This window comes from Lontra canadensis, unplaced genomic scaffold, assembly GCF_010015895.1.
Source record: "Lontra canadensis isolate GAN:19392208 unplaced genomic scaffold, GSC_riverotter_1.0 scaffold124, whole genome shotgun sequence".
NCBI classification, from domain to species: Eukaryota; Metazoa; Chordata; class Mammalia; order Carnivora; family Mustelidae; genus Lontra; species Lontra canadensis.
In genome coordinates this window covers 2,231,248-2,256,596 of record NW_022631118.1, presented here as the reverse complement: position 1 = coordinate 2,256,596, position 25,349 = coordinate 2,231,248, and the positions used below count along the sequence as shown (strand labels likewise).

Below are 25,349 nucleotides of genomic sequence, written 5' to 3'. Positions count from 1 at the left end.
TCACACAGGGAGGATCAGAAATTGATGCATAGGATTAACACCATTCCAACTTTTAAAACCCAGTGCGGTTTGTTCTGGAACATGACAAAATGACTCCTGATCTCTTAGGGGAGAAAAAAATCCATCATATGTTTACTTACTAATTGGTTTACTTTATAAACATTTATGAGTTGCCAGACTCTGTGATAAATCCTTTTCAACAATTAATTCTTTTGAAATTCATGACTTACTTATTACTCACAGTGATGCTGTAAGTTACTACAATCACTAACCCCACTTTATACTTGAGGGGATCAAAGGAAAGATAGGTGGGATGATTTGCCCTGGACATACTCTGGTAAGTGGTGGGGCCAGAGTCCAAACCTGCATCGTCTGGCCCTGGGATCTCTGCTCTGACCATAAGCTGAATTTACAAGTGTCACTTACCCTACTAAATTTATCTACACAATATTTTCTCTCTATGTGTCTCACAGGAACTTGTTTTCAAGAGATTGTGATGATCTGATTTAAATCCAGAATTCACAGTTCCCCGCCTCCCCCTAAGTTGTTCTGGGGAGTCCATAGGAGGCACTCGAAAAGCTAGACCGCCCTTCCCCAGGGTGGCTGAAACTAGATCCATCAGAGGCCCACGTTGGGCCCATTGGGGTGGACCCATCATTCAGGCAGTTAGGTGCTGAGGACAGAGGAAAGAAAGTAAGGCTTCCGTCTTGGCCCAGGATCAACAGTCATGTTGGCAGACGTTTCAGACCACATGTGTGGGCTGGTGATGGACTGTGTCTCACATAGGTCAGGGCGAGGGACAGCAGGATGAATTTATTTAATGAGGATTTCCTCCAGAAACAGAGAAAAGGCAGCTAGTAAATAAACAAAGTTCTCAAAAGGAATAAGTTGAGCAAAAACTGCCTAGAAACGTTTAAAAGGGAGGGGAAAAAAAAAAGAAAAAAGAAAAGAAAATGAAGACAAAGAAAGATGTCTTTGCCAACTCTTAACACATGCAGTACATAGCTAATCATAGGAGCATCACAGCGCGGTCCCCACCAGTCTCCTATGCCCAGCTGGCATCTGCCCTCTGCATCCTACCACAATCCTGTCAGCTGGTCGGCTGCTGTAATCATCAGAAAGGTCAACACCAGAACACACAGCCTGGGAAGAGACCTGCTAGTAATGACAAGGTTTCCAGCTCATACACCCTGAGGCCCAAGATCGGAGACCATGACTGGTGTCCCCTGGAGTTGTGCATTGCTGTGGTTCTGCCTCTGACCATACGGAGTGTATTAGCGTCTGATACAGGTGGCATACGGGTGAGAAAGGGAAGAAAGCGGCCGTAGACAGGATGGGGGCAGCTGGTTAAAGATGTGAAAAGCAAATTAAGATGCACCTTTAATTTACACCCAAACTCAAATAGCTTAGAGAAGGATAATTTAGTGTGAAATTGGAAACCACTGAGATAATGATGACCCCAAACCTTGTTTTCCTAATGTGAATAATGGGGATAACAGTCACTACCTTAAAGCATTGTTCTGGGGATTAAGAGAGATGATCCAAATTAGCACAGCACTTTGGTGCTTTGGGTAAAAGAAGGTGGAGGGAAGACTGGGCTGAGAGGTTTGCCCACATCTAGCTACCCCAGTAGGACAGTGGGTTGGGGGAATCAGCAGGAGGGGTGTGGTCCCAGGTCCCAATTTGGGGACTCCAGGCAAATTGATATCACAGAGAGGGAAAGCCTCTCCTACCAACTGGAAGACAAATGGTCTGTGGAGGCAGGTCCCTCCATCTGTGGGCACCAGAGACTAATAATGTATGGTGAGCACACTGTCTGCAGCCATGGGAATTTTAGAAGCAGGAGGACACTCAAGTGGAGTTCACAGGCATTAGACTCTCACCCCGGGCTGAGCTCCCTTCACCCAGGATCCCTGGTTGCAAAAACCCTACCCAGTATCCAAGGCTGGGCTCTCCCTGCAGCACTCAGGTCAGCTGGGGTTCACAATCCCTGAACCCCTACCTGAGGCAGCCTGAACCTCTTGCTGTTAGGAAGTTCCACTTTGGACAGAGCTGAAACCAGCTGCCCTCCCCACCGTTTTCTTCAGCTTCTATCCTCTGGATCCTCACTGGTGAGTTCACCAAATATTCTACAAAAACAACACCCAGCTTACACAATCTCTTCTAGAGAACTGAAGAAGTGGGAACACTGCCCACCTTGTTTCATGAGGCCAGCATAACCTTGATACCAAAGCCCGACAAGTAAGCACCAAAAAGAAAAATCACCAGTAGATCTCACTCGTGAAAACATAACGTGCAAATCCTCAACAAAAAAAGTGAGCAGAAATCATCCAGCAATAAAGATACTACAGGATGACCCAAGTTGGGTTGATTTCAGAAATGTGAAAGTCAGTGTGCTTCACTGTGTTAACAGATGGAAAGAGGAAAATCATGTGACTATCTGAGCAGATGCAGAAAAAAACATCTGTCCATTTATAACCAAAAAGAAGAAGAAGGAAGAGGAGGGGGAGAAGGGGGAGGAGGGGGAGAAAAGAAAGAAAAAGAGTAAGAGGCAAATTTGAATTAGAAAGGGACTCCTTTAATCTAATAAAAATCATCTACCAAAACCCTAGACTAAGCATACCTAATTGTCAACTGTGGACAGCTCCTCCATAATAACTACAAAAGGCAAGATGTCCACTATCCCCTTTTCAATTCATTCTTGTACTGAAGGTGAAGTCTTAGGGCTGTAAGGCAAGGAAAAAAGAAAAGAAAAAACAACAACAAAAAAAAACTTGAAAGGATTGGAAAGGAAGAAAAACTGTTATTTGCACCGCCTACAATTCTATACACATTGTTTCCAAAAGAATCTACAAATATACATTTATAATTAGTAAGACAGCTTAGCAGGATTTCTAGATAAAAAATCAACATACAAAATGCAAACATATTTTTCCAAAATGTAAACAATGGAACATGAAAAATAATATATATGTATGTATATAATTTATAATGTATGCAAGATATCAAATAAGTAGGAATATATTTAACAAAAGATGTGCAAGACCACCAAGGCAAAATTGGGAAACTATACAATAAGAAGTTAAAGATACCTTAAATAATGCAGAGAGATACCATGTTCATGAAAGATTAAATACTGCACTATCTGGCCCCCAGTGGGGCAACAGAAAGCTCTCAGTATTAGGTAGCAGATCAGAGCAAACTCGCTTATATTTTACTTCCTGCCACTTCTAACTGTGACTCTGGGCATCCCACCAACTCCTCTGAACCTGTTTCGTTGCCTGTAAAACAGAAAGAGCCATTCTCCCTAGTTGTCAGGGGTCAACAGATATGAAAGCACTTTGTAGAGTGCTGTGTAAATACAGGGATTCTCATGACCTCTTGTTGGTCTGAGGGTGGAGAAAAGGTTCTCACTCTGCAGACTCCACTCATCAATTTGTCACCAAGCACACTGCTGAGTGCTTATTCTGTGTGTAGCATTTCCTCACTCAGTACTCACAGCAACCTACAAGGTGGGTGCTATATTAACTCCATTTTACAGATGAGAAAGTTGAGACTCGATCTAGCAACTTGTCATTTGTATACCCATTTCTTCATTCACGAACCCCTTATATACCAGGAGATAAGAATACCACGGAGAGAAAGATAGAGATGGACCCTGCCTGATCAAAAGTGATAGTCTAGCTGGGAAGATGCCAAAATTCATACCACAACTAATGAGCTGGCAGAACCAAGATTCCAACTCAGGCCTATAGAATGCCAGAGTCCACATTTTTAACCACTCCCTGGAGGTGTCTTCCTCAACCTCCTCTACTCCATTCCCTCTGTTGTGATGTACTGACTTCTAACATCCACTCTGCTGGCAGAGGCAAATTTCAATGGGCCTTGCCATGCAAGCTGCTGCACAAACTGAGAGCTGTCAGCTTTGATCCCAGCCCATGTGATCCTCGTGCATTATCACTGGAGAATTACAGCAGGGAAGATGAATGCATAAACGAGGAGAGGCATCCTGGCCCCCCCTCCCACGACATCAGTGACATTGTTCCCAACGAGTGTGTGCCTGAGTCCTCTGCCACCATTAATGGCAGAAGTGAGTCACTTATAAATAAGATACCGGAGCTTTATTATAATTCCATCCTGAGATTCAGAAATGCTCAGCATCACTGTGAAAGGGAGGGCAGCAGGTGACTGGGGGGTGAATGATCCTCTGCCAGGTACATCCTTCAGATACAACGTCTTGGATCAGGAGCAGTTACAGCTAATGCTCTGCCTGAATGCTAATGAGCATTACTTACAATTGCATGTAATTCTTTGCTTTTTTCTTTTCTCTGCTTTTCCATCTTGACATGATTCCAAGAACCAGACACCGGGAAATGTGATTAGGGCCATTTTGCAGATGAAAAGACTAATGCCCAAACTCAAAGGGTTGGGGTTCTAACTCTGAGGGCTTTTTTTGTTTTGTTTTGTTTTTAATCTCACCATTCTATCTTTAAGGGACAACATTTTCAGAACTCTGGTTGCATCCATTCACTTGGAAGGTGCACAAAATATCCCAAGTCAGTAGGACAATCTGAAAGGCAGCTCGAGTGGTGTGTTCTGTTGAGGCCTTTGCCTTGGTGAGGACAGGACACCTTATGAAATGAATTTCAAACCTACCATGCACAGCCACTAAGAGGCCCAGGCTCAGACTTGAGAATGATCATGAAGAGAGCCTGGCTAAAAGATAGGCAGAACCCTTCACTTCCCAATAGAGAAGTCAGAAAACTGTCCCAAACCCATGGCCCATAGAACCAAGCTGAAGTATGAAGTTCAAGCTACTGTGTGAAGGAATGAGGTTCATCATAACAGTGATAATTGTGGTCATGTTCAGCATCTGCATCAGATTGCACTCTGCAGGGTGCCAGAAGTTTTGGTAAGTCTGCCCCAGGACATTGAGTTTTGGGCTATTTAAAGCCAGGAACCACACTAAGACTTCCCAAACACACACTTATGTCTCCCACTTGAAAAATGAGAAAGCAAGAGGCTTGCACTGGTGAGGCAGCTTGCAGACGGCAGAGTCAGGGTACAGAGCTGGGCCTGTTTGACCTTAATGCTAACAATCATGACAACTAACTTTTAAATAGCACGTTAGCGTATTACATGTCCCATTTAAGTGCTTCGTGAATATGAACACAATTCTTTCAGCAACTCAGTGAGGAAGGTGCTATGAATCTTCCTATTCTAGAAATGAGGAAACTGAGGAACAGATAGTCGTAGCAACTGACCCAAGGCCACAGAGCTCAGAAACAGCATTGGGATTTGAGCCAGTTCCAGGATCCACAATTTTGCTCTCCAACCTATCCCTCCTCTTTGTTAAGGAAAGGCCATTCCATTTCTGCTAGGTACAACTCACTTGTGAAAAGGAAAGTGTAAACATGGAATTCTGAGAGAGTCCAGGGGCAGGAGATTTGCATACAAGTTCTTCCTCCCTTGGACACTCAGTTGAGGGCCAGGAGGGAGCACTTCCAGCCAGGGACTGCCCAGTCTCCTCAGATATACAGGTTCCTTTGCAGGCAGCTTCAGTCTCCACCCAGCTCTGAAATCATGGACAGGGACTTCCGGGCCATCTCTTGCCTCAGAAAGGATCTGCCTCACACTTGAAAATGGTACTAGGCCGTCCCTCCCTTGTCCATAGACCCTCTCTCCTCCAGGGGAAATGCGTCTTGATAGAGCCAGGCAGCCTTGGACAGCCTTGGGCTCCGATGAGGCTCCAGCCAGCCCTGAATCATACTAGCATATTTACATGGGGCTGTCAGGGATTCCTGTGAATGATAACCCACTCAGCAGCAGGCCTCCCGCAAGACACCCATCAGAGAAAAAGGAGAATGGTGCACATGCATCAGACACCCTACTCTTTACCTTTGCTGCTGCCAGCCACAAGCAGGAGGGCCCTAAGGTCCCATCTGCAGCCTGAGTTTCACTGGTAATCTGGAAGGAATCAAGTAAGATTTGTGTTCAATCCCAATTCTGCCACAGACCAGCAGGACAAACTCAGGTAAGTTACTTAACCCCTCTGAGCCTCAACAAACGATCTGTTCAATGAGGCTTGTAATAACAGTGCCTATCTTGTAAAGTTGCTGTGAGAACTAAATGAGATAATGCATGACACTATGATTGGTTCTCTCTCCCTCTCCCAGTCTACGCTCTTTCCTGGCTGCCAAGAATAGGGCTATATCAGACCCCCAAATCACCTTTCTTCCATGTTCTGGAGATAGACTCCATCTGTGCTCCACTCAGAGGGGCCTACCCCCTCCCAGGAATGAGTTACCCTAGCGCATTCCAGTCAGGCTCACATAGTAAGACAAGCACTGGTCCTCTCTTGTCAGGTGCTAGGTCTGAGGTGGGAGCCCCCTGCCGGAGAACAGCGATCCTGCCAGGAGCTGAACTACCAGCAGCCAGGCTGAGCGCACACCTCAAAGACATTGAAGGATTGGTGGTGGGGGAGTGGGTAGGAGGGCGGTAATCACCCAGAGAGAGAAAGTGGCTTCCATAAAAGACTGCTGCGCTCCAGATCCTGCTCTTCACTTCCTTGACTCCTTCCAGAAAAATCTAGAGCAACTTCCAGAATTTGGTCCCCTCTCACTCTTTCCCTGAAAGAGCAGCCCCAATGTGCTTTGGCAACCAAAATCCACACCCTGGCAGCAATGACAAACCATTTCTCCAAAAGATCGTCCAAGAGGTACATTGAGGATGTGTACCATCCCTCCTGGGCTTGCAGCCTAGTCGCAGAAGGCCGCTGGCCGTGGTCTTGACCTTCCCATACTGGACGCTTGGTGACGTTGAACCCAGGGTTTGCCCGTGTGAAGTTAAGTGGTTTGAGTCAGGCCAACTGGGGCTCAAAATCCTGGCTCTCTCTTTGATTCGGTTGACCCCCCTGGGCACAACTTCCCCTAAGTCTCAATTTCCTCTTTTGTAAAATGGGTGTAATACCCGGTTCCTGGCGTTACAGGGAGAATCCCAAGAAGTAATGGATGCCCAGCGCCTGGCACACATAACGCACTCAACAGATGGGTTGGGGCTGCGGTCAGCATCCAACTCAGAGTCAGGGGCAGCTCTGGGAAAGCTGGAGACTCGCCCTCTCAGCCCGGGAGCCCGAAGGCAGATGCCCGGGGCGCACACCCTGGCGAACCCCGTAGAAGCCACAGGTGTCTGCGCGTTGGGGCGCGGCGCCAGAACAGTGTATCAGGGAGGGTGCCCTGCAGCGAGCCGCGTTGCGCGACCCGCCCCAAGCCGCCGGGGTCCCTGAGACCCCAAGCGCGTCCACCCCGCGCCAGCCGGCTCCCGCGGTCTCCGATGCTCCACAAGGATGCCCAGATCCCAAAGGCCAGCACACAGCCTCGCCCCGCCGCTGCGGCCCCGCTGCGGTCCCTGCCCGCGCCCTGCCCGCGCCCTGCCCGCGTCCGTTCTGACTCACCGGCGCCGGCTCCGGGGAAAGTTTGGCGGCGCCGCGGGTGCGGCGGCCAGGCTGCTCCGGGCGCGGCGGCGGCGGCGGCGGCGACCGCGGCGGGGGCTCAGAGTAAGCGGACTGCGGAGGCGGGGCTCCGGAGGAGGAGCCGCGCCGAGGGGGGCCAGCGGGGGAGGGAGGCGGAGACCCAGGCCCGCGGGCCTGCAGCGCGGTCACCTCGGGCTCGGAGCTCCCACATCCGCCCCCACACCGGGAGGGGGCGCGAACGGGCGCTATGGGGCGCCTTGGGCTCTGACACCTTCTCGCGCCTCCCGCCGCGCACCCCAGCCTCGGGCTCGGCGCCGCGGAATGTCTCCTCGGGGTTGGAGAGAGATGTGACAGAGGGTCAGAATTAAAATAGAAAAAAAAAAAAAAAGATTGGTCAGAACCCTGGCGAGAACTCCCCACCGCCCACTCTCACCCGAGGGTGGGCAGACCAAAATAGGTAAGTCCAGATAAAGAAGGAAAGATGGAAAGTCAGAGAGGAGATGTTTGGCAAAGGCAACCACAGACCGAAGGATAGACAAAGACATACAGTGATACCCCACCTCCACTATCCTTGCTGGAGAGGCCAAAATAGAAACACAGACAGAGCCAGCCAGACCAAGAGACAATAAGATTGACAAATAAGCACCCTACCCTAGAGGTTTCATGGGGAACTAGAGAGACCTCCAAGGTCTAGAACACTACACCCCTCCTCTATTTCTCTGTAGCCCCTCCAGATGAGCTCAAGTTTCAAAATTACAATGTGTTTCAATTAGCATCCTGCGCTAGACTGAATCTAGAGCTGGGGCCAGGGGAGGTTTGTGGGTTTGTGGGGGGGATTATTCCTGGCAACTTGAGAATTCTTCTTACTGGCTGCCTTCATTTACAAAACCAGGGAAGAGAGGCAAAGTTTTCTTTCCTCAGTACCAGGAAAACTCCATCTGAACCTCGAAGCAGTTATGACATCAGATCTTATCTCAGTGCTTCAGAAGGGACACTCAAGTTCAGAGGGAGAGAAGGGTGTTGAGGAGGAAAGAACCCTATGTTTGGAGTTTGCGGGGGGCAGGTAGGGTGTGGGTTTGGGGCGTGGTGGAGCTTTTAGCTTCCTCTGAGTAGAAAGCAATTCCACTTAATAGTGGGATCACATAGAGCTAGTTTGAGGCCCAGCATTACAAGCTGTGCATGGTATGTAGTATCTTTTTGGCCTCCTGGACTACATGTGCAAAATGAGGGTGAATAAAAACAGCTGTCATGGTGCCATGTACTCTTCTAAGTACAACAGGTGCTTACGCATTTAATCTTCATGACACCCTGAACAAGTGGGAACGATAATTATTCCTATTTCACAGAGGAGAAAACAGAGGTCCAGCGAGGTTAAGTAACAGGATCAAGGTCACACAGCTGGTATATAGGAGAACTGGGAATCCACCTTACACAACTCAGCTACAAGGTCCGAGATCATAGTTACTGTGCTGTCATCTTCATCTCACTGGGGCTGCTGGAAAATCCCATGAGGTCATTTACATAAGGGACTTAGCAAGTCCATAAATGGTAGCTCATAGACCACTGAGCCTTTCTGCAAGTTAGGGATTAAAGGACTGACGGTAATGCACAGAGATAGGAATCTTTAGGGTCAAGATAGCTGACAACCCAGGTTATCGTCCTGGGTACCAGTTCTGACATTCACTAATCAGAGAGGCAAGGGATTCTCCCTTGTTCCTCTGACCAGACCTCTGTTGATGAGCAACCCTCCCCCACTGGGACTCACTGAATCCATAATAAGCCCCTTTCTATTCCCTGGTGATTCTCTAGGGCCTCCATATTTTATACTTTGCCAGACTGATGCCCCTTTTGGAATTGAGTTAGCCCTTGGGGGAGCAACTGCTATAAATTCTAATGGAAATGTAATCTACTCCCTCCCGCAGCTGTGAGGCTGATAAGAGTTTGGGGGGAGCTTGGAAATGGCTGGGCCCAGTCCCATCCCCTCTCATTTCTGCAAGTCAGCAAAAGCTTGATTATTTAGAATGCCTCGCCAAAGTTTCACTTCCTGGGCTGGTTTTAGGGCTACTAAGCCCATTGTGATCACCATTTTTAGAAACATCAGCATTTTAGAAACAGCACATCAGATATTATTTGGAGCCCTGGGTGAGCAGGGTGTGTGTTTTTTCATTGTGGCATTTGGAACTGATATATCATAACTCAGGCTGCATCCTGGGTGTGTGGGACAGAGGTGGGTAACCAACTTACTAATAACATGCAGGCAGCAGAAAAAAAATAATTGTAAGCCTTTTGTTAACGCTTATCATGTGCCAGGCTCTAAGAGCATTAGACATAATTGAATACACTTACTCTGCACAACAATGCTGTTAGCAAGATACTCTTAGCTTCCTATTTTGCAGATGAGAAAAGTGAGGGACAAATTGGGGAAGAGACTGGTTCAGGATACACAGCTAGTAATTCATTCCAAGATCAGATGGTTAGGAAGCAGCTGAACCGGGTCTGGAACCTGGATTGGCCTGGCTCCCCAAGGCTATTCCTACTTCTGCGCTTTTTGGAGGCAAGCTAGAAAAGGGGGACTATTTGAGCCTCTGAGTCAAGATAGGTAGATGAAAGGTAGATGGATTAAGAAGAGTAGATGAAAGATCTGCTCTACCACTTGTTAAGTCAGTGCTCACGTTGCTTCTCTGAGCCTCAGTGACCTCATCTGTTAAATGAGAATAACATCTGGGTCATATCCAGGATTTTAATGATGATTCTTCCGGTGGCAGGGAACATAAACCCAATTATAACCAGGTTCAGCCAAAAACTGTTCTGAACTGAAAAATTTCAGAAAACATTTTGGATTCAGGCATAGTCCATGCCAGAAGCTCAAAGGAAGTTGTCATGAATCTGTTTCCCTCTATGTCTTGACTCTGTTTTCTTTTGTGTCTGCTTTATTAGAAGGCTGGGTCTTTCCACAGACAAGCAAGAATAACCCATTAAGCAACCTCAAGGCAAAGAGATCACTTCCTTCCCAACACTTCCAGCCAAAATCCCAGGGTTGATCTCCATTGGCCTGGATTGGGTCACATGGCCAGACAAACCCATCCCAGCTGTTCTGATTAGCAAAGCCTGAGTTATATGCCTGTGGCTAGAGTCAGGGAGTGGGGTCAGCCCCAAATAAGTGATAGGGATGAGGAGTACATGGGAGATGGGTCCCGAAAAGAAAATCAGGGTGCTATTAGCAGAATAATGGAGCATTGGGCCTGGACCGGCACAGATGTCCAGTTTCTCATGGAACCATTATTAGGATTAAATACATTCATGTGTGTGAAGTGCTTGGCTGTGGTAGGTGCTCAGGAACTGAGACCTCACTCTTGGGAAACAGGATTCATGGCTCACCAAATCCAGGCCAACTGCTTCCTCGTTCACATGGGGAAACCAAGAAGGTCCAGAGAGGAGAATGGACCAGGTGGCCCAAGTGACCAGCCACAGAACCCAATCATAGAAGCAATGTCCCTTGAACTGAAACAAATCCCAGTTAAAAGTCTCAGCTGAGAAATTTGAGATCGCTCACTAGCCAAAGGAGTTTTCTTTGCATTTGCACAGGGGACACAGGAAATCACAAAGTCCTTAAGACCCAGAGGAAATGAACACCACTTATGTTGGACTCCAAGACCGTGCAACAAGCTATGGATGGGTTGATGTGGGCAGAGTGCCCAGTCCAGCTCCATGTTATGAACTCGGCCATTTCCTCTGGGGACTCTGCACTCTGGGTGCAGAGAAATCCAAATGGTCGTTTTTCAGATAGCTGCCCAAAGAAGGCAAGATGGCCTTTCTCTTGTTTTATTTCCTGCTCAGTTTGTAAGAACAGATGTTTGACCTTCAGGGCCGAAGTGGGCCAAGTAGCAAGAATGGTATTTAGAATTATCAAAATTGACCCTTTCAACTTGGCCCTGATACAGTTCCAAAGTTTCTGGCCTTCGGCCATTAGTGTGACTTCTCCACTCTAAATTTAGTTAGACTGGCATGCTGTGAAGCTTATCTATTTAAAAGGTGAGCAAGAATGGCAAATATCAACCTGGAGTAAGACCGACCCCTTCCTTCCCCACTTAAGTAAAGCACATAGGTTTGGAGTGCACAGGGCTAGCAGAAGCATGAATTGATACAGACTTCCTGGAGGGCAATTTGGAACCAAATGTGGAAGACTTTAAAAACGTTCAGTCTATTATTCCACGCTTGAAGAGTTTTTCTTGAGAAAATAATCATGAATATCACCAAGATATACATCAAGATGTTCATTGCAGGATTGCATGTAATAGGAAAAGACTGAAAATAATCCAAATGTCTAACTATAGGAAACTGGTTAAATAAATTACGGTATATAGATAGAATGGACCTGTTAAGGTCATCTTAGACACTAAAGAATTATGTGAAAATGGGTGATGATATGAATATTAAGTTAAAAGGGCAAGTAACAAAAGACTGGTATGTATGAACTCATTTTGTGAAAAAGTGCATCTACGTATAAAAAAACTCAATAGTTCGGACGCCTGGTAGCTCAGTTGGTTAAGCATCTGCCTTTGGCTTGGGTCATAATCCCAGAGTCCTGGGATCAAGTCCCACATCGGGCTCCTTGCTTAGCAGGGAGCCAACTTCTCGCTCTGCCTGTTCTGCCTGCAGCTCTCTGTGCTCCTGCTCTCTCTGACAAATAAATTAATAAAAAACCTTTAAAAAAACCTCAATAGTTGTATAAGGCATAGTGGGAAGGAGAAGATAGGTGCTTTTGGTTTTTACTCCTCTGTATTTCCTAATGGTTCTCTAGTAAATTTGTATTACTTTGGTAATTAGGTAATTGCCCAATAACTGTTATAAAAGGATTTATGTTTGGTTTCCTTTTAGAAAAGCACTTTGACTTACTAAAAAATCACAAACCAGAAGTGAGATTAAATTGACCTATCTCCCTTTCTCTCTCTGTTTCTCTCTGGGTAGGACATGTGAAAAGGAATGGGGAGCTTAGGGTGCGAGTAGCAGCAACAGATGCAAACCAGGGAAGTGCAAGAAGGTTGTACCAGGAGGCTATGTGCTATGTGTTCTATTTGCTATGTGGCCCTGGGCAAGTCACTCAGCAAGTCACTCAGAGTCTCTGGGCCTCAGTTGCCTCATTACTAAAATGAAGTGTTTGGTTACATCATCTCTGAAGTTCTTTCCAAGGCCAAAACCCTATGTATGGAAAATGTCTGTGAGCCCCAATGAATGTCCATATATGTTAGGGGAGAACATGTATGGTCTAGAAATGGGTTCAGTATAAATTATTTTTGCCCCTCCAGCCCTGTACGACTATGTGAAAGCTCTGCTTAGCTTCACCATTTCTTAGGAATTGGCAAATTCCAGGGGAAAACACATGGAACGCTGGGCTTACCTCCATGTGTTTCTCTTCACTCTGGGATCTTGATCTTTCAGGTCTTGGCTTCCTGGAGAGCTCTTTGATGCCTTCGAACAGATTTTTATGTTCATTTTAACAGTTCCAGCTGGGTTTTGTAGTTGAATATGGAGAGCATTGCTCTCTACAAGCTAGTTTTCTTGCGCAGAAGAGGAAGTTTGGTCCTATGTTATTTAAGTAAAAATGGCTAGTTATAAAACATGTGCATAGTGGGATCCTATTCATATGCAAAACATGTCTATGTGTTTATGCAGAAGAAACAGTGAAAGAGTGAAAGCTACCTACAGCTTCTATCTCTGGCTGAGTTTTCATTTTTTTAATGGTTAGCTTTATTCTTCAAATTTTACAGAGTGGACTCTGGTAATGTATAAATTGGGATTGATCTTTGAGGTCATTTATACGCATTTAAAAAATGAGGAAACTGAGGTCAAGAACATGTAAATTCATGTAAATCAAACAATTATTGGAGGATTGCTGTGAGCAGAGATCCATGCTAAGGGCTCCTGGGGCATCTAAAGAAAGGTAACATCTAGTCACTTATTCCTCCATCTCAAGTGTCTCCAAATGTGCTTGACTTTGGGATATGAGGATGAAGATGATAAGAATCTGCCTTCAAGTTATTCTAACTGTGGAGAAAAATATCAAAATAAACCTTCCCAGGTATGCTGTGGAAAATGCTAAAGGAATAATGTGGCAGAGACTGTGCTTGACCTGTTAATAACCATTCTTTCAATATCCAACCAAAAGATTGGATTTCCCAGCCTCTCTTGCAGCAAGGTGTGGTCACATGACTAAATTTTGGCTAATGAGATGTAAGGGTAAATGTTGTGGGGGTTAGTGCAAAGTCTTTTTAAAAGGAACGTACAAAAAAAAAAAAAAAAAAACACAAAAAAAACCAAAAAAGGAAATCTTGTTTCCTTTTTCCTGCTGCTTGGGATGTAGTTGCAATGGCTGGAACTTTAGCAGCCATTCTGACCTATGATGTCACATTGGGAAGGGAGCCCCATACTCAGATGATGGCGCAAATAAAATAGCCTCAGTCACTGATACCATGGAGCTGCTATATCAGCCCTGGATTGTCTATCTCCATACTTCTTTTATATAAAAAAAGAAACTTATTTTGCTTATCACCCCAATATTGTGGATTTTCTCTTTCATACAGATAAACCCAATCCTAACTTAAAAAAATCCTAAAAATTACAATTCCAGTTCACAAACTCACGTAAGCAAGAAAGGTAACTTTAGTTTCTGTTATGTAAGTTCAAGCAAACTATAATGGACCATAAGCAAGTCTCCAGAACAAAGGAGGAGTGGTTTTTATAGAAGGGAAAAGGGAGTGGGTGGGATTATTTTGAACAAAAGTTCATTAAAAGAAAATGAGAGTTGAAGTGGGGGCAGACTCTCATTGACTGCAGGCAAGGGCAGCTTGCCTTTGCCAGACTAAAAAGAAAGCTTCCTTCTTCCTGCTGCTTTATGCAACCTGCGACCATGGCTTCCCTACTCCAATTCTGAATTCAGTTTCCCTAACATGTTTACACATCTGGAAACCCTTGCCTAGTTTCAGAGAAGTGGAATCTTCCTCCTAAATACACTGCATTTCCCTGTTTTAATCACTTCATCAGTATGTAAGAATCTTTTCCTGTAGCTCCTGAGACCCTAGATTTTTGAAACCCAAAAGGCAGGAAAAGATTTTGTTTTCTTTCTGAGGGCCAGAAAAAGAAAATAGCCTTGAGACAGTAGCTTAAGATAAGACCTCTGGGTAACAGAAATTAGCAGGAATGCAAAACAACTCCAAGAGCTTCCTCCATGGCCCTATCAGAATGACTGAAATAAAGATGAGTGACAACATCAAGTGTTGGCCAGGCTATGGAACCCCTAGAACTCTCTGACATGCCTGGTAGGGATGTAAAATGGCACAGGCACTTTGGAAAATTGCTTGGCAACCTTAATAAACATAGATCTGCCTTATGATCCAGAAATTCCACTCCTAGGTATGTCTTCGAGAGAAATGAAAACATGTCCACAGAAACTGTACATAAATCATAACAGCTTTATTCCTAATAGTCCAAACTGGAAACACCCAAAATATCCACTCAAACAGGAGTTTGAATAAACAAATTCATTGTCTGGGATACCATACAGCAATCCAAGCAGAGGAACTATTGCTGCCCACAACAACACAGAAGAAAAAAAGGGGCGCCTGGGTGGCTCAGTGGGTTAAGCCTCTGCCTTTGGCTCAGGTTATGATCTCAGGGTCCTGGGATCGAGCCCTGCATCGGTCTCTCTGCTCAGCGGGGAGCCTGTTTCCCCCTCTCTCTCTGCCTGCTTCTCTGCCTATTTGTGATCTCTCTCTCTCTGTCAAATAAATAAATAAAATCTTTAAAAAAATCATTATTTTGAATAAGAGAAACCAAATGCAAAAAAAAGTGAATATTATATAATCCTACTCATATGAAGTTCAATAACTGGCAGGACTAATTTATGGTTTTAGAAGTGGTTACCTCTGGGAGAGGGATGGGGAATGGGACTATTATTGACCTAGAAGAGGCACTGGAAGCAGGTGCTAGAAAAATTCCATACTTTGATCTTTGGGATGGTGACACACATACATAGATGGGTAAAAATTTTAATATCTGTGCATTTTAATATGTAGAAATCAGTTTTTAAAACTTCATTTTAATTAAAAAACCCAGAGGCTAATATTTCGAAAATAATATGCTACCCTGGGTGTATGACAAGGTGAACACATAGCACTCTATGCTAGCCCAGGGGGTTGGGTATTAACCACACTGTGTGGGGTAGGTGTACGGATGGAGGGCTCCCCAACGAAGGCTTCCTGGAGGAAGGGATGGCTCAGCTAAATTTCAAGGGCGTGAACTGAAGGTTAAGCAAAAGATGTCGCTAAGGGCATTCCAGGCACAGAGGAACTGCATGCAAAGGCACTGGGTGAGTCCCAAGAGAACCTAAGTGGGGGTGAGGGTGGGAGGATAAGACTGCAGATGGAAGCAGTAGTCAGATCTGATGGAGCCTCATAAGCCAGATGGAAGCTCAAATGGGGAGGGCCTGAAAAGTTGTGGTCAGATCTGAGCTTTAGAAAAGCTCCCTCAGGAGGGAGGGAGGACAGTGGTGTAGAGGGGGTTGCAATAATCCAAGAGGTGGGGTATGTGGTCTGAGCTAGGGCAGGAGAAAAGGGGACTGGGGTTGAGGGAACAGCTTCCAGGGACACTGGGGAGAAAGGCTTTGGCAACTGATAATATTGGCAGGAAGTTAAAGAAACTGTCAAGATCTGGCCTTTCATGTCAGGGAGGAGCCAACTGCTGAGAAAAAAAATCAGAGGAGGTAATATCTGTAAGTGTTATAGTGGTTGGCTAGATGTACTTTTGCCTGTCCAGTCCCTGTTTCCCCCTTTCTCTTAGGATAGAACCCTGCTTTTTTCTACAGAGAACTTATGGCTTCCTAATCTCAGGTCATGTGCCTAAAGTGGGGGTGATCCCACTTCTCAGGTGTAGGACATGTGACACTGGCCAATCGGCAAGTTCCAGCTCTCTGGTGGAATGCAGTTCAGGGATTGACACATGACTCAGATTGATCCAATGAGAGTTAGCTCTGGAAATTCTGCTGGAACTCTTGGCAAAGTATCCCCTCCTTTCTTCTGGGTTTGCTGAGCTGGTGGACTGGAAGCCTGAAGCTGCTGACGGCTCTTTTTGCCACCAAGAAGGGCAAAAGGCTGCCTGAGAATAAAGCCAGCACTTGAGTAAACACAGCCCCATGTCTGATGATATTGCTTGGGCTATTAGATCCAGCCATGCCTGAAGACTAACCTGTACTTTTTTCCCTTTTTTTTTTTTAAGTGAGTTTTTAAAAAATTATTATTTGAGATTTTTTAGTTATTTATTTGACAGAGAGAGAGATCACAAGTAGGCAGAAGCAGGCAGAGAGAGAGGGGGAAGAAAGTTCCCCACTGAGCAAAGAGCCCGATGTGGGGCTCGATTCCAGGACCCTGAGGCAGAGGCTCAACCCACTGAGCCACCCAGGTGCCCCAAACTTTAGTGAGCCAACAGCTTCTCTTCTTGGAGTAATTCTATTTGAGTTGGGTTTTTTGTCACTTTGAGCTGAGAGAGTTCTGATGACCGAAAAACTTCACTTAGTACAGAGCTTCTGTTAGGAATGATGTAAAAGCTCTGGGAATGGATAGTGGTGATGGTTGCACAACACTGTGTATGTTCTTTTTTTTTTTTTTTTAAGATTTTATTTATTTATTTGAGAAAGAGAGAGAGAGTGAGAGAGAACATGAGACAGGAGAAGGTCAGAGGGAGTAGCAGACTCCCCATGGAGCTGGGAGCCCAATGCGGGACTCAATCCCGGGACTCCGGGACCATAGACCTGAGCTGAAGGCAGTCGCTCAACCAACTGAGCCACCCAGGCGCCCTGTGTATCTTAATGGCACTGAATTGTACTCTTAAAAGTGATTAAAATGGTCAATTTTATGCTGTGTGTATTTTATCACAATAAGAAAATTTAATAGAAACTTTTTAAACAACATGTTACTAGAGACAAGCAACCCATTTCCCATTCAACAGGTAGAGGGCTCCTTTGATGCACATTGGATCATCTTTATTGAAAATCATCCAGAGACTTCCCATCCCACTTAAAATTCAGCCCACACACCTTCCCAAGGTCTTTAAGTCTCTTTATCATCTACCCTTGTACCCTGTCCTCGTGTCTCACCCTCCTCCCTGGGCTCACTACCTTCCAGCTATGCTAGTCTCTTTGCTGCAGGCAAACACAGAACAAAACAATCTTTTGTCCTGTCTTGAAGCCTCTGCACTTGATGATTCTTCGGCCTGGGATACTTATTCCATGCCCCCAACCCCAGGCCAGTCTTTCCACGGTCACCTCACCACCATTCTGTACTCAGTTGCCACCCTTCAGAGAAGCCTACCCTGGTCAAAGTAGTGGTCCCTGCCTATCATTTCACCCTTCACGGTTGTCATAGATGTCTGCAGTGATCTTTTTCTTTGCTGGTTTGTTTATTGTCTCACAGCCTACATTTGAATGTAAGAGAGCAGCTAGAGGGCCAGAACTCTAACTTGTTCTCCTCTGTGTTCCCAGCACTTAGAAGAGCATGTGGTCCACAGTATGTGCTTAATAAGTGGTACTGAATGAACGATTTGCACAGGTAAGCTCCTTACAGTTAATTCTGCAAGTGGGGAAAACTGAGCCCAGAGAGGTGAAGGGACTTATCAAAGGCATCCTACAAATCACTGTCAAAGACAGGACTACACCCAGGACTATTGGTTCCACATTCAATTCATTTTCTGTAATTCCCCTCCACCTCTTTTTGCCAAAAGACTTGTAAGGCTTGAGCGATTTTCCCCTCTGATGCAAGTATATCAGATCAGAAAGAACAATGAACTAGAGGCCAAAAGACTTGGGAGCTGGATCTAGCTCCGCCATCCACACACCCTTCAGACTGGGTCTCCTGGAGGACAGGGGCTTTGCTAGCACCCAGTGCACTCACAGTACAGCAGGTACTTAGGCAAGGTTTCCTGAATGAGTAAGTGACTGCTGGCATGAAGAAAATGGGTGTCAACAAAGAGTAGTGGTTAAGATCTCCGAGTCTGAGCTAGATAGATTTGAATTCAAATCCTGGCTATGCCACTTTCCAGTTGTTGGACATATGATCTCACATGAAGAATATATTTGCCATCCTCTGTGATAGTTGGTCTCCAAGACAGGTCCCAATGACCCTCACCCCCTGGTATTTATGTTTGTGTGTACCCCACATTCAATTAGGAGTGGCCTGCACTGACGCACAGAATACTGCAGGAGGGACAGCGTGTAACTTCTGAATCTAGATCATAAAAGGTACTGCAGGTCCTCCTGGGACTCCTGGATGGTTCATTGGGTAAACCAGCTATCACGTTGTAAGGACACTCAAGGAGTTCTGTGGAAAGAGGGACCAAGGCTCCCACACTTCCCAACAGCCAGTACCAGGTTGGGAACATATAAGCAAGCTACTTGGAACTGGATTCTGAAGCTCAGTCAAGCCTTCAGATGACTAAAGCTTCTGCTTCGTGAGAAACCTTGAGATAGAACTGCCCATTCAAGGTAATCCTGAATTCTTCACCCACTAAAACCATGAGAGAACAAATGATTATTGATGTTTCAAGTCACTAAGTGTTTGGGCAATTTGTTATATGGTAAAAAGTAACTAATCTATCATATTCATCTTTGTCACTGACATTTACTGAGAGCTTACCATGTGGTTTTTCATTTGAACCCTCCCAGTCATGCTATGAGATGACAAGACAAGAAAACGGAGGTGTAGGGCAATGAAATCTCTCTGTGCAGAGCCCTTGAACTTAAGGGCTTAATGGTCAGGCCTGAGAGTCAGAAACTCAGTGTGTATGACCCAAGGCAAATACAGCTCTAGGATCCCAGGAAGGAGAGATGAATTTTGGATTCTGGTTTCTGGTAGTTTCTCATAGTTAGAGAGAACACTCCAAAAGCAGCAGACACATCCCCTTCCCTTGAGTACCTGACTACAGGAGGTCAGATGCTAATGAATAGCATATGGTGTTCTGTTGCTGAGAAACACACATGTTTACACTGTAGTGATGAGAAATGATAAACCCTTCATAAGGGTCTGGCACTTTGCATATATAAGGCTTCATACCTGCAGAAATCCATAGACACCCACCTGGCAAGTAAAGCATGGATTTATGGACTGAATGTGTCTCCCCTCTCTCGAATGCATATGTTGAAGCCTTAACCCTCAATATTTGGTAGGTATTTGGAGGTGGAGACTTTGGGAGGTAATTTGGGTTAGATGAGATAATGAGAGTGGGACCTCATGATAGGATTAGTGGCCTTATAAGATCAGGCACCATGGAGAACTTTCTCTTCCTCCCTCACTCATTCCTTTCTCCTTCTTCTTCTTCTCTACCTCTCTTTCCCTCTCCTCCCTCTCTCTCTCCCCCTCCTTCTCTTTCTTTCTTCCCATGGACACACATAGAGAAAAGGCCACAGCAAGAAGGTGGCTGTTTATAAGCCAGGAAGAGAGCTCTCACCAGAACCCAACTACCTGGCACCCTGATCTCAGACTTCCAGTATCCAGAAGTGTGAGAAAATAAATGTATGTAATCTAAGTCAAGCAGTTCGTGGTATATCACAGCAGCCTAAACAGGCTAAGACACATGGCAATGTACATTTTACAGATGGGGACACTGAGGCACTGGAAAAGTTATAGGACTCTCAAAGAGTCACATGGGCTTTAAGTGGCAAGCTGAGGTTAAAGCCTGGCCATTGGGTGTCCTTACAAGTGCAAAGAACTGTCAGGGGTTCCTCTAAGGGAGGTTCTAGGAAGAGATGAGCAGGGAGCAGGGTTCTGAAAAAGGGGGGAGGGTGGCCTGGTGGAGAGAGTGGGGCATGGAGGAACTAAAGGGGCAGGGTGAGCCCTTGGGAGGCTCCTGAGGGGTGTGAAGACAAAAAGGGAACATAGGTGGAATGGAAAGAATGAGCAAGCCTGGGTGTGTGGAAGAGGCTTGGCTGAAGGAATTCCAGTGGTAGGTACAATTGCAGCAGGAGAGTTTTGCAGAGTGAGAGATCTTGGAGCTGGGGCCAAAGTCAACCACGGTGCCTAAAGTGAGAAGAAAAGCTTATTTTGCTTCTTGGGTGGATTTATATTCACAATATTTTGCAACTATCACCACTATTTATCAGTACCTCAAAAGACAATTCCGTATCTCCCAATTCGCCCTCCCTCATTCCTTGGCAACCACTCATCTACTTTCTGTCTCCATAGATTTCCCTGTTCTGCACTTTCAGATAAATGGAACCAACCTACCACATGCTGCCGACTGTGACTGTCTTCTTTCACTTAGCCAAAGCTTATCTATGGTTCTCAGGGTTTATCTATGTTGTGGTAGTACTTCATTCCTTTTTAGGGCTGAATAATATTCCATCATAGGGATATTCCACATTTTTGTGTATCCATTCATTAGTTGATGGACACTGGGTTGTTACCTCTTTTTGGCTGTTATGAATAGTGCTGCTATGAACATTCTTGTCCAGGTTTTTGTGTGAATATTTATTTTTTGTTCTCTTGGGTATATATCTGGAAATGGAACACCTGGATCATATGGTAATTCTGTGCTTAACTTTTGAGGAACCATCAAACTGCTTTCCTCCCAACCACAATGTTTAAGGGTTGCAAAGTCTCCATATCCTTGCCAGCACTTGTTGTCTTGCGTTTTATATGCCATCCTAGTGAGTATGAAATGGTATCTTATTGTGGTTTTGATTTGCATTTCCCTAATGACTAATGATATTGAGAATCTTTTCATATGCTTATTATCCATTTGTATAACTTCTTTGGAAAAATGTCTATTCAGATCCCTTGTCCCTTTTGTAGTTGAGTTGTTTGCCTTTCAGTATTGTTTTGTGAGAATTCTATATAGACTCTAGATACTAGACCAATATCGGATATATGATTTGTAAATATTTCTTCCCATTCTCTGGGGATTGCCTTTTTCTTTCCTCTCATTCTCTGATGGGTAGGGCTCTTCTGGGGCTGGTAGGGACCTTACCCCTGGTGCCAGAGCACTGAACACTCTCCCACTGTGGAAACAAATGGTTCCTCAGAGGTCTTACCCAAGAGGACATGTTAGTACCTCTGTACGTTTACAGTGAGTGCCCCACATGCCAGGAACTCAGGGCATAAGTCTGAAAATAACATGTCCCTTCCCTTTTGAGCTGCGTGTCTCCATGAACAATACCTACAATCACCCAGACTCTCAAGGGAAAACTCCAGCGCCCCCTTGGGCCACCAGCCAATTTGCCACTATAGCTCTCACTTCCCCTCCTCTCAACTCCCCCCAACACCCAAGTCTAGGCCCAGGTTACCTGAAGGATTTCAGTTGTTCCATAATTGTCTGTAGACCTCCCCGCTTGCTTCTTCCAGTCCATTCTCTCTTCTATCAGTGCAGAAGCAGAGTGACTCTTAAGTAAGTATCCCATCATGGTTCTCCCCTCACCAACTTCTCAATGGCTAAAGTCAAGAGAGAAGACCCACACAAAGGCAGGGGCATTTGGCTTAGACTGCTCTCTCTACCCTCTTTCTTGAAGTGACTCAGCCAGACTGAACCTTCTCCCAATTTCCCAACTTGCCCCGCCTCCATGCTGTGCAGAAATCACTCACTCTGACATAAAGAGATGGCAGTGGGGAACTCCAAAATAGGTCATGGGTTGGGCAGCAACAGGTCAGGGAGGAGCTGGTTTGTGTGGGGAAGGGGGAGGGGAAGGCTGCAGGGGGAGGGAAGGGAACCTCACTTACGCATGTGCAGTTATGCGCTTGGACTGGGACGTGCAGGCCTGCTCAGTGGACTCACCTGAGTCTCTGGGGTGTGTGAGAGCCTGAGTCACCCCTAGGTATTGGGAGGCAGATTCCATTGCCCACCACCCCTATCCCCGGCCCTCTCAGATTCCTCAAACCCCAGCACTGAAAAAGCCTTAGAGATTCTGTGGCCCACCACTCATCCCTTTGCCTCTATTAAAACCCCATTCTTCCCACCTCAAACATGGAAATGATAACACCCTCTGGGCTGTTGTGAAGCTCAAACAACATGTGTGCCTGGAAAGCACATCTAGGCTCTTCCACTAACTTTTAGAACACATGGGGAAACTGAGGCCCAAAGAGACAAACTGGTAGTTTTCGACCTTGACTGTGGTAGAGGATCACTACGAGAATTTGTTGAGAATAAGGATCCCTGGATCCTACTGCAGCTTCTGGCAGGTGTCCTGTTATCTGTATTTTTTAACAGGTGACTCTGCTGGGAATCAGGAGAGCAGCTGACTACTCTGAAAATACACAGAAAGGTGTGAGAGGGCAAGGGGGCCCCATCTTCTGAGGAGGTCTGGTTGTCTTCCCAGAATTCCGAGATGTGCCTCTGGTGAGAGGTCACTGAGGTCCCAGCTGTGTGTGATTGATCACCTTACTTTCCCAGACTGGCAGCCAAAAGCTGGATTCCCTGATGCCAAGCTGCTGGAAATAATTTCTCCTTGCTGGATTTGGCTGTTAAGGATGTTCTGGGGAGAGAAGTCTCTTGGGGTACAGTCCCTAATGAGATGGGAAGGGGAGGTCTGGGGAGGGAGGGAAATAGGAAGCTCCATCATACTGAATAGAACTGAAACCAAATTAAACAGAAGACAAGTTTGTCTTGGGTCAGGGTGGGGCTGCAGTGAGGAGGGGGCTGGCTAGGGCTTCAGCGGTCACCTGCTTGCCTGTCTCAGGCTCCCGGCACCTTCCTGGTTCCCTGTTCGCCCTTTCCATCTAAATGTGTTCTCTGGACAGGATCTGAACCTCATCCACACTCAAGTGCAGTTGTCTAGTAATACAAATCCAAAACACGATCGTAATGCTTCTTTCTTTTTTCTCTCTTTCCTTCCTTCCTCCCTCCCCCACCCCTTCCATGGTCTGCTTTCTAATTTTGACTCTGGTCTTGAGCTCTTAATTTGAATTGCTTTCCCCAGGTCTCTATTTCTTCATTTATGATTTGTGTTTTCCATACTCACTCGAGAAAGCTACAACTCTGGTCATTTCCACTCTCAGCCAACGCCACATCCACCCCATGCAACTGCAGCTTAACAACCGCTTCGGCTGTGCTCACTTTAAAATCCGTGACCTTGAACATCAAGAGGGCCCTTGGTGCTGCCTGGCTATTAGGCTCTACCTACCTACCCACTGGCTCTCCAGCTCTGCTAGACTACTGCTCCACTCCTCTGCTCCCCTAAATCCTTAGTGTCCCACACCCCACACACTCCACTGCCTCTTCTCCGACAAAATCAAAGCCCTCAGAATGTCCACATACCCAGCATGTGCTGATCCTTCCATGTACTCAGGCTTCCTACTTGCTGCCACAGGTGAATGGCCTCTCCTTGTGCACTGGACTCCAGCCCCATTCATCTGCCCTCTTTTTCCACAGCATCATTTTTATTTTCAATTTTTATTTATTTATTTATTTATGCTGGTGGGTTGTTTTTTTTTTTTTTTTGCCCCATAGGATTTTTTAAATTATTAGGCTCAGTTAGCCAGCATATAGTAAGTACATCATTAGTTTTGATATAGCATTCAACAATTCATTAGTTGTGTATAACACCCAGTGTTCATCACCACACGTACCCTCCCTAATACCCATCATCCGTTTACCCCTTTCCCCCATCCTCCTCCCTTCTGTAACCCTCAATTTCGTTCCTGGAGTCCAGAGTCTCTCAAGATTTGTCAACCTCTCTGATTTCTTCCCACTCAGTTTTCCCTCCCTTCCCATGTGGTTCTCCGTGCTATTCCTTATGTTCCACATATGAGTGAAACCATATGATCATTGTCTTTCTCTGCTTGACTTATTTCACTTAGCATAATCCCCTACAGTTCCATCCACGTTGATCCACAGCATCATTTTTATCTCTTCTGGATCATTCTCATCAGCACACAAACATGCCATTAATTTCCCCCATCCTTTAAAACAACAACAAAAATCTGGCCACTACGTGCAAGAGTAAAACTGACCCATTTTCTTACACCATATACAAAAATAAGTTCAAAATGGACTAACAACTGGAATGTAACACCCCAAACCATAAAATTCCTAGAAGAAAACATAGGCAGTAATCTCCTTGACATCGGTCTTAGCAACATTCTTTTGGAACTGTCTTCTCCCGTGAGAGGAAAAAAAAACAAAAATAAATGAATGAGACTATGCTCAATGAATTAGGTCAAAGGTAAAAGACAAATATGGTATGATTTCACTTATATGCGGAATCTAAGAAACACAACAAACAGGGGGGAGGAGTCAAGATGGCAGAGAAGTAGCTGGCTGAGATGACATCAGGTAGCAGGACATCAGCTAGATAGCTTATCTAACCACTGTGAACACCTACAAATCCAAGGGGAAATCGAAGAGAAGAAGAGCAACAATTCTAGAAACAGAAAATCGATCACTTTCTGAAAGGTAGGACCTGCGGAGAAGTGAATCCAAAGTGATGGGAAGATAGACCGCGGGGGGAGGGGCCAGCTCTGGGCAAGGGGCGAGCAGTGGAGCACAAAATCAGGACTTTTAAAAGTCTGCTCCATGGAGGGACATCGCTCCAGAGGCTAAGCTGGGGGGAAGCCCACGCAGGGTCAGCGTAACCCCAGGTCCCGCGGGGTCACAGAAGGCCCGGGGATGTCTAAGTGTCGCAGATCTCGTAGGTATTAGAGTGGGGAAGCTGGCTACAGCGACAAAGCCAAGGAGTGAGCTCTCAGCTCGGGGTTAACTTGAACTGGTCGCAGGCTGGGTGAGCTCAGAGCGCGGCCAGAGGCCACGGAGATGAAAGCAACCAGGCGCTTTTCTCCAAGTGCAAGCAATTGAGCACTTTCCTCCAAGTGTGAACAGAGGCCAGGGAGACAGGGGTGGTTGGGCG

At 45.7% G+C, this 25,349-nt stretch overlaps 1 protein-coding gene across 2 annotated transcripts in view; it reads right to left on the bottom strand.

Moving 5' to 3' along the window:
• HRH1 (histamine receptor H1) overlaps positions 1-21,818 on the bottom strand; it is an 88,684-nt gene extending 66,866 nt beyond the window's left edge. The window contains exon 1 of one of the 2 annotated variants that reach the window (XM_032841562.1): positions 21,798-21,818. The gene's annotated coding sequence lies outside the window, so the exon portion shown is untranslated. Of the gene's footprint in view, positions 1-7,453; positions 7,505-21,797 lie in introns of those variants that run through there. The other variant, XM_032841561.1, reaches the window with a different exon arrangement.
• Between the last annotated feature and the right edge of the window lie 3,531 nt (positions 21,819-25,349).